The sequence below is a fragment of the Dipodomys merriami genome, unplaced genomic scaffold, assembly GCF_024711535.1.
Source record: "Dipodomys merriami isolate MVZ:Mamm:240054 unplaced genomic scaffold, mDipMer1.0.p SCAF_809, whole genome shotgun sequence".
Taxonomy (NCBI): Eukaryota; Metazoa; Chordata; class Mammalia; order Rodentia; family Heteromyidae; genus Dipodomys; species Dipodomys merriami.
In genome coordinates, this window is record NW_027206412.1 from 155,101 (window position 1) to 165,047 (window position 9,947).

At 41.0% G+C, this 9,947-nt stretch overlaps 1 long non-coding RNA gene across 1 annotated transcript; it reads right to left on the reverse strand.

Moving 5' to 3' along the window:
• Nucleotides 1-1,865: 1,865 nt before the first annotated feature.
• LOC138819657 (uncharacterized) lies at nucleotides 1,866-8,634 on the reverse strand. The gene is made up of 3 exons (XR_011369563.1): nucleotides 8,554-8,634; nucleotides 5,212-5,403; nucleotides 1,866-2,497 (listed from the first exon to the last, which is right to left on the reverse strand). It is a non-coding gene; the product is annotated as an uncharacterized lncRNA (long non-coding RNA).
• Between the last annotated feature and the right edge of the window lie 1,313 nt (nucleotides 8,635-9,947).

Genomic DNA, 9,947 nt, shown 5'->3' on the forward strand with positions numbered 1-9,947 from the left:
TGAGGTGTGGGGTACACTCCCAGCCTCCCCCATGCCGCAGGCGGGTGCGGCAGGTGGAGGCGCGCACTGGGCCACTCCATTCACTTCACAGGGCTTACAACGCAAGAAGGGGCCAACGTCACAGGTGGCCGGCGGAGCAGGGCCAAGGCGGTAAGCAGAGCTGCCCCGAGCACGGGGCATGGCGCCTGCGCAGGGGCCAACTGGAGTAAGGGATTACCGGGTCGAGGCACATGGTGCAAGATTGTGGGAACTGGAGCGCAACTACCTGTGCTCGGCATGCAGCTGCCCAGCTCGCACCTCAGCACCTATAAATTCTAATGTCATCCTTATTCTGTCTTATAGTAGTTTGGCTGATTTTAATGTAATCCATTTTGAGTTGATGTTAGTGCAAGCAGAGATCCACTTCTAGTTTTCTGCCTATAAATGTCCAGTTTTCCCAACATCAATACTTGAAAAGGCTATGATGTGTGTGTGTGTGTGTGTGTGTGTGTGTGTGTGTGTGTGTGTGTGTGTGTGTGTGTGCGCGTGTGTCTGTGTGGGTGTGTGTGTGGTGTGTGTGGGGGGGGTAGTGGGGCTTGAACTCTGGGCCTCGGAGCTACCCTTCAGCATTTCATCTCCAGGCTAGTACTTGAACCATCTTTCCACTTCCCATTTTCTTGTGGTTTACTGGAGCAAAGAGTCTCATGGACTTCCCTGGCCCTGCTGTCTTTCAACAACCATCCTCAGATCTCAGCCTTCTGAGTAGCTAGGATTAATGGCATGAGCCACAGGCACCCGGTAAGGCTATGTTTTTTCCACACTACATCTTTCGCTCTTTTGTCGAATATCAGATGATTGTAAGTATGCGGTTTTATTTATGTGGTCTTTTCATCTTTTTAATACGTTTTTTTTATTGTAAAAATAATGTACAAAGGGGTTACAGTTACATAAGGTAAGTAATGAGTTTATTTCCTCTCAAGCATTGTTACCTCCTCCTTTGTTTTCCCCCTACCATCCCTAACCTTCCACCTCCACAACTACTTTCCATCCCCCCTTCCCACTCTCTGCCTAAATTGTAAAGTTCGTTTTTGAACATAGTGTTTTGATCTCATTGTTAAAATTGGCCTATCCCTAGTTAAGCATTTGGTTTTTACCCTTCACCTCCCAAAGCTAGAGAAATGTATATACAAGATACAGGGCACAACATCAAAGAAACAAAAAAACCACATAACTTAGGTTTCACGATTTGGTGGAAGAATGATGACTGTTTAATTAACTTGATAAGTATTCTATAGTTTTTAATGGTAAGGCTTATTAACTCAAAGGTGGAGCAAAAACATTCAGAATAGTGGAATGTGGCTACTACTCATTTGATGTGTGTGGATAGATTATGATTAATAAAAATATATCTATTAAATCCCAGTGGTAGACTGCTGTGCTAACTGGGAGGAGTCTTTGGTAATGCCAGGGGTTTGAATACTGGTAATGAAACAGAATATGAGGGGAGAGCATTTGCTAAGGATGTAACATCCTAGGCTCATAACAAATACATTGTAGTAGAATGCTAAGTGATGATCAACTGAGCATCAAATTTTATTTGTTGACTTCTTTGTTTTGTGAAGTCCAGGGATTTGAACCTAGAACCTGGGTGCTCTCCCTTAATTTTTTCTCAAGGCTAGTGCTCTACCAGTTGAACCACAGCTTCATGTCCATAATTTTATTGGTTAATTGGAGATCAGTCTTTCCAAATTTCTGCTTTGGGCTTGCTTCAAACCTGATCTTCAGGTATCAACCTCCCGAGTAGCTAGCATTCCAGTTGTGAGCCACAAGAGCCTGGCTAGAATCACATTTTAAAAGTATTCACTAGGTGAATCAGGCGTGTCTAGCTACTATTTGAGAACTTTGGTTCCAGTGGGTCATGTCAGATTTAGAATAACATCAGAATTTTTCTTCTTGTAACCTATAGCATCCAATATCGTTTTTTCTTCATTGTACCTTTTTTTCTTACTTCACAAGCAAGCACGTCAGTGATGTTTTCCTTTTCTGAAGCAAGTTAGGTCCTTTCCCATCACTGAGGGATGTACTTGCTTTTCTTACTGCCTGGATTACCTGCTTCTAGTTAATTGCATGGATGATGGCTCTCAGGTTAACTGTCTCCTCCTCAGGGATATCTCCTCACATACCTGCTGTGAAGTTGTTGCCACAAAACTACCAATGTCATGTCTCTGATTTATAGAAATTTTCATTATGATTTCTGGTTTTCTTTTCAGCATGAAATTGATGAGGAGAGAGCCACATTCACTTGTTTCTCCAACACCTATAATAGTGCCTGGTCCTTAGTGCTCAGGAGCCTTGCATGGGGATCAGCCTTTTCCAGCTCAATTTATCCTAGCTTCTGGTCAGGACAGCTCTTGAAGCTGATGTCTGGTGGGTAGCAGTCATCCCTCTCATTCTTTGTGCCTTTCTGTGTTGTTGAGTCCACCTCAGAGCAAGATCAGTGCTTGACATCTATTTGCTGCTATGGAAAGATGGGTATGACATAATACAAGTTAGGGGAACTGTTTTGTGAAGCTGTGTGAAGAGACGCATCCCCATACAAGTTGCCAAGACAAGTGTTTCCCATGCTCAGGAGTGTATTCCACAATTCAGCATCCAAACTATCACCTACTCCCTGATGCACTCAGTGTATATTCCCATTTCCATTAAAAAAAGAAAAATTCAAGATATGCCTTTGATGATTTGTCATTGAATTACTGAAACAAAGTATATAATTTGGGGGCTGGGAAGGTGGCTCAGTGGTAGAGTGCTTGCCTTGCATGCATGAGGCCTTGGGTTTGATTCCTCAGCATCTCATAAGCAAAAAGAAAATAAGCCTGAAGTGGCACTGTGGCTCAAGTGGTAGAGCGCTAGCCTTGAGCTGAAGAGCTGAGGGATAGCTCCCAGGCCCAGAGTCAAAGCTGACAACCGGACCCCCCCCAAAAAAAGTATATAATTTTATGTATTTGTAAGTCTTTGTCCATCTCTCTTGAGCCCTGGGCATATTTCTATGTGTTTGAAGCTTGGAAAGGGAAATAAGGTTTATTTCAGGATAGTCAAAAACATTTTGGGAGGGAATACCAACTTTCCATCTGATGTTCTACAGATGGCCATCTTGGCACAGAAACTAAGTAGAATGTCATAGCATAAGAGACTTGTCCTGATTTCTACTGACTTTCCTCTGGGGTCACAGAGAGTGATCCTACTGCATATGTGTCCCTTGGCTACACTCGAGGGACCAGGTCTCCTCTGAAAATCTAATGGCATGGGGGTAAGAGAAATAAAAACACAGAACCCAGCTTCTCACATTACTAGGATTACAGGCCTGAGTCTCATATACTAACTCATAACTGCCTTTTTATATATCGTGTAGCCGGTTTCATTATATTCAACTCATAGACAGATATACAAATATATGTTTATATTTATTCATCTATTTATAATCAGTGTTATATCTAGAAACACAAAAATATATATTCATATAACTATAATGAAAGTTATATTACCACTTTCCCCAATAATGATTTACACTAATATTATGTGAAAAAAATACTTACGATTGAAAATGTTAAAAGCCCTTGTAGTATGAAAAATCGTATTCGATCTTATACATCATATAAAATACTATATAAAATGTAATGAATATAGCATGTATTTCCATATATCTGATTTAATTGCTTCCTGATTTTGTGTTTGTCCATTTATGTAAGCCTTCTTTCTTCTATTGATGATGGCTTATACTTTCCAGTGTCGATATTTCCTATGTATTTTGTCAAATATATTCAGCCCTAAGTAGATTTTTTATGCTAATGGAGCCAAATTTTTCTTCAATATTTCCCAAACCACAATGAATATGTATACAGACTTGAACTCACTGTGGGAAGAAAGTCCCACATACCACTATAAGTATTGTAGCATTTGTCCCAATTGACAGAACAGCTTTCTAGATAATCTGATCTGGTATGTCCTAAAGCTTTTGTAACCACCTTATCACCCCATGCAGGCATGGTCTGGCTTCCTTGCAACTCCCTGTGCACTTAACTGATCCCTTTATATCCAGTAGGCTCCCTTGTTCAGCCTGCAGTTACTCTGTATTTTCCCACACACAGAACACATGTGCATGGTGCTTTACATTGTAGGTGAAAAAAAAACACATTTAAGACTCATGAATTGTATAATATAACATAAACATTGACATTTTAATAACGTTAGAAAAATAAGTAGAATGATCATTTTACAACAATCAGGAACAAAAAGAAACATAAAGATTTTCTAAAGAAGAGGGGAAGCAATCTCTAAATCTGGATTGTCTTCTAAGTTGCCTTCAGACACAAATTCTGCCTCAGACTCCTCAAAGGGATCTACTTCCTCATTAAAGGCAGTATTTTCTTCCTGAGTCTAGGGAGGGACAGATTCTTATTTCTCAATTGGAAATTGGATCTCCAGCAGCAGAACAGATTGTTCTGGATATTCTGTGAGGACAGAATCCCTTTCCTCAACTGAATCTAGACTTTGAACCTAACTTATGACTGGGGTCATTTTCCATTAGCACATATTTACCCTGCACTCCAAGACCAATACTTTTTTACTGGTTTGGATGTGATCTAGGTGAATTGTGAACATCAATGGAAGATATTCTGGACCATCTTCTTACTTGGTGGTATGTGAATGTACACCTATATCACATGTGGAGTTCAGAACCAATGGGATGTCTACAGGACTCAAAACTACTTGAGCCTTTCTACACATTGAAAAATCCTCTATGTTCACATGCTTTCTGGAGTCCAGTGTTGGCTTCCAATCTCCATCAGTCACCATAGGCGACATCACTGATGGGTTCTTTAGCTGGAATTCAGCAGAAAGTTCTCTACAGTGACACAAACATAGGTACAGGAGTCTTAGAGTAGACTCTAGAAGTTAAAGTGTGACTAAACTTCTATGAGGATTTAACAGGAGAAGCTGTAGAACTTGAGTTTGGACTGAACACTGATGAGAAGGTAGGGTGTTTCTAATGAGTGGTTATGTCCAAGTTCTTTTAAAAAGGGAACAGACATTACTCGGCATAGAACATCCATAAAAGGACATTTTGCCAAGCTGGGTAGTACAAAGGGTTCTTGGACAAGCAGGCCCATCCCTTGATACCTAGGTTCCATCCCTACTCACAAGCTCTAAGGCATCTAAACAAGGACTACTTACTCTTTTTCTTGGTCTCACGGGTCATGCTTTGCTCCAGCTGGTCCAGAAGGATATGTAAGCAGGACAGCAATTCTGAAGAGGGCATGTTGAGCTTGTCATACTTTGTAAGTTTTTTCAGCATGTCAAATTTCTTGTGCTCAAAAATCATCATGGTAGACGTCCATCCAAATAGTTAAGATGGAAAAATCGATGCTGTTGGCAAATTGTTGAAAGGAAAATGAGAGTCCGCCCTCTCCATCCTGAGCCTTCTACCACAGACCCTTTCTGGCATGACTAGAATGTTGGGAAGTGGGAAGAGACTCCTGGAAGCAGGATGCTCCTCACAACCCATTTCTAGAAATTTCTAATACAATCCTCCAAAATTCTCCCCGTGATGGGCAGAGAAAGTTGTTTCCCCACTGTATCTGACTTGCTACACACAACCCTCCCTGTCATTGAGGGATTGTGGTCCATGCGAGCCTGGTCATAAACAGAAAACCCTGTCATAAAAATGGCTCAAGCAGAGCTGAGCTCAGGTGGCTCATGCCTGTAATCTTAGCTATTCAGGAGGCTGAGATCTGAAGATCCCAGTTCAAAGCCAATCTAGGTAGCAAAGTGTGTGAGACTCCTATCTCAATAAACCACTAGAAAACCAGAAGTGGCACTGTGGCTCAAACAGTAGAACATTCATCTTGAGTTGAAGAGTGCAGGGACAGTGTCCAGGCGCAGAGTTCAAGTCACATGACCAACAAAAACAAAAGTGACTAAAGCGAAAAGAGCAGGTGTATAGTTCACTTTGTAGAGCACCTACCTAAAATACATGAAGCCCTGAGTTTAATTGCTAGTATTGAAAGGAGGAAAGGATATGAAGGAATGGAAGGAAGAAAAGAAGGAAGGGAGGAATTTTGATTTAACCAAATACTGGAAAGATGTGAAGTATTAAATAAAGGTATTACAGGTATTTTATATGAAAAGATACTGATTGTTTACTAAAAGGCAAATTATAAAATGTGGAATTCAGGCTAAAATACACGTACAATTTTGTTTTTCTGTAAAGTGATACTTACATACTTCTTTTGTTTAAAAGTAGTAAATGAGTTTAAAAAATCGAAGAGTTGTTAGAAATGAATCATTATTTCTTATCATTTTTTCTGCTACATTCACCATCTAAAAAATTGAAACAATGTTGATCAATTCAATTATTAATTTATTAATTTAATCTTTCATCTTTAGTGTATAGTCTATTGTACACATCATTTAATTATTTGAACCCTTTTTTTGTTTGTCTTTTGTCAATCATGGGTCCTGAACTCTGGGCCTGGGCACTGTCCCTTAGCTCTTTACCTCAAGGATATCACTATGCCACTTGAACCACAGTGCCACTTCTGGATTTTCTGCTTATGTGGTACTGAGAAATTGAACTCAAAGGCTCATACATGCAAGGCAAGCACTTTATCACTTAGCCACCTTCCCAGCCCTGAACTCTTTATTTTTTCCTTTAGACATGGGGCTTGAATACAGGGCATGGGTGCTGTCCCAGAGCTTCTTTGCTCAAAGTTAGCACTCTACCATACAAGTTTAAACCATAGTGCCATTTCTTGTTTTTTAATGGTTAATTGGAAATAGCAGTCTCATGGTAACTTTTCTGCCCAGGGCTGGCTTTGAACCACCATCCTCATTTCTCAGCCTCCTGAGAAGGTAGGATTACAGGAGTGAGCCACCTGTACCCTTGTGCTCATTTTTTTTTCTTTTAACTGTGATTTAAGTTTAGTTCCCCCACCTAAATACGTGCAAACTGAGATGCAAATTGGCTTTAAATAAACCACTAGTTGAGGATGCTGAGATTACAAATGATGGCAAATTGTTTTTAACATTTTTTAATATGTGAAGCTTGAACTGAGGGCCTGGTTGAAATCCCTGTTCTCTTGTGCTCAAGGCTATCACTCTATTAGTTTGGCCCACAGTGCCCCTTTTAGTTTCTTGGTAACCAGTTAATGAGATAATAGACTCACAGACTTTCTTACCAAGGTTGTTACTAATCCTCGATTATCACATCTCAGTCACCTGAGTTGTTATGATTACAGGCATGAGCCAATGGCACCAGTTTTTTTAAAAAAGCAACAACAGATTACTTTAGGGGAGGTTGGAGGAGGAAAGAGCTAGAGGCTAAACAAGCTCTCACATAGAAAATAGTTGTAGTGTTCCAGTGAAGAGTCCTAGGCCAGAGAATTACTAAGTGTGCCATCACAGTACAGAGAGTTTGGCCAGAGAGGGAAAATCCAGGCAAGGAGACAGATCTGAGCACTTGCCATTAGCTGCAGCTGCAGTGGCAGCAGCAATGGCAGCAGCCTAGCCGCCAAACGAACAACACAGAGTCTGGGACAATGGTGCCAGAAACAGCAGGTGACTGGATTCTTCTTAAAACCAAAAAGAGCTGACAAGTAGCAGGTATCTTCATCCTGCAGATCACAGACCAGAGATAACCCAAGAACCAAGACTCCAGGGTGAGTAGAATACTGACATACTTACTCCTTCTCAGGTTACAGAGGAAAGAAGGCCACCCCTCCCGCCCTCACCCCCGGAGGTCTCCATATTTGATATTGAAAAGGCCCAGCTGAGGAGCTAGCTCCAGCTCAGGCCTTGGAAAAAAACAAAAGATTCATTTAGGAGGTCACAGGCACCTGACCTGACCTGCCAGGCTCAGCTCCTCCCTGGGAAAAGTCACCCAGCCCAAGCAGACAAAGCTCTGACGTGAGGGGAGTGACTTTCTTCACTGGGTAAACAGAGCCAGAGGCTGCCCCTCCCTACAGCAGCCTAGACAATCAAGTGAAATTCAGTAAACATAAACCCTGAGAATGGCTCCAGGCTGGGCTCTGTGTCTCAGAAGCTACCCTTCAGGGAAAAGCTACAATTTGCTGAACGGCCTCAATTCTACCCAGAACCTAGCCTCATCACAGCCTCTTCAAACGAGAGGAAACAGCCATCTCCCTCTTGTGCGAAACTCAAAGCAGATCTCCCTCTCATTGAACTAGCCTGGGAGGAGGATCACAAAATCCTGGGTAAAGCAGAGCATTTATCTGCCTGCTCAAACAAATTGACTTAAGAAACCAATCTAGCCACAGGCAAACCAAACACCACAAGCAGACAAGAGACTCCACCAAGAGACTTTGTACAGACACAATGAGATACAGGATCTTCCCATCTAATCCCGCCCCCCCCCCCAAAAAAAGCTCTTTGTTGTACCCTTTTTGTTTTTTAGTTTTTAAAAAAAATTGTTTTCTATTAATCTTTTTTTCTCCCCTCCTATTTTTTTATTTTAGGTGTATATGTGTGTCTGTGTGCTTTGTTTAAATCTCTACTGACCTTTTGGTCCTTTTTTTCTTGTTTTTTCTTTTTCATTCTTTTCATTTTTCTTCTGTTTCCTTCTTTTTGTGTGACTTAATTGCTGTGTCTGTGTGCTTTGTTTAAATCTCTACTGACCTTTTGGTCCTTTTTTTCTTGTTTTTTCTTTTTCATTCTTTTCATTTTTCTTCTGTTTCCTTCTTTTTGTGTGACTTAATTGCTGTTCTGCTCATCCTCAGATATATGCCGTCATCGAATATTAGACTGAAAGACCCTAGTCCCCTAGGATACTTTCGTCAAGGGGCGGGCGCCCCAGAAACTCAGACTCCAGGCCGGGAGATGCAATAAGCAAGAGGAGTTTATTTGACGTTTGTGCAAACAGATTCTCTGCCCCGGTCAGTCAGAAAGCCCCAAGCATCGGTTACAAGCCTTTTTAAAGGCAAAAACCCACAAGATTAACGCATAACACAAAGCATCACGTGATTGGTTCATTTAAAGGTCGCCATATACGCCAACAATCACTTTGCCACGCGGGAAATTTTGTAACAATCTTTGTAAAACAATTGGCTCATGGTTGGTTTAAGGGGGGGTTACATGGTTACAGGCCTATGATTGGTTGACATTTGGCTTAGCTTGGGGTCTTGCCAGGTGGTCGTTATCTCAAGGTCCTGTCTGGGGAATTTCTAAATGGGAACTGAGGAACACGTAATGTCTGTTCTTTATCTATAACCACTGACTTTGTCCTGGGGCCGGCATCTGGTCCCTGAAACTTCTTAACTCATTTCTGGGAAGGGAAGGTCAGTGCTAGCGTAAGCAAGTTTACATAAGCAGAATAAGCAGTTAGCAAGTTAGTAATGGTAATGGTCAATTTTTAATCTTTCATTCCCCACTTCTTCTCTGGGCTAATTTTAATCTTAAAATTCAGGGTGTCTCTATATTATCTTGTGGGGTGTCAGTTGTTCTCAGTGCTTGGTATTGAGATCTCAGAACTAATAAACGGACTGCACTGATTTTTTTTCTTTTACCAAAGACAACAGTCTGTTGAGTATACAAGGTCCAATTGTAACAAAATTAACAGTACCAAAGGCCCCTATATTTTTTTCCCACCAGTCCTGACTCCGTGTATCACAGTTAACTTAATTTTATGCCAGCTGTACTTGTAAGCTCCAATTTTAAGACATACTCATACCATTTGCGTCATACTCATACCATTTGCTACATAAACTTTCTGAGGTTTGTCTTAAGGACAATTTAAAATTTTTTCCAATTCCTTTTCCAAGGCTTTCTTTACCATTTGCTACATACTTAAACTTTCTGAGGTTTTTCTTAAAGACAATCCTTACTTTTTAAAACCTTTCTTCTCAAAAGGGGATATTTTTTCCCCAATTCCTTTCTCAAAACTCTCTTTACTACAC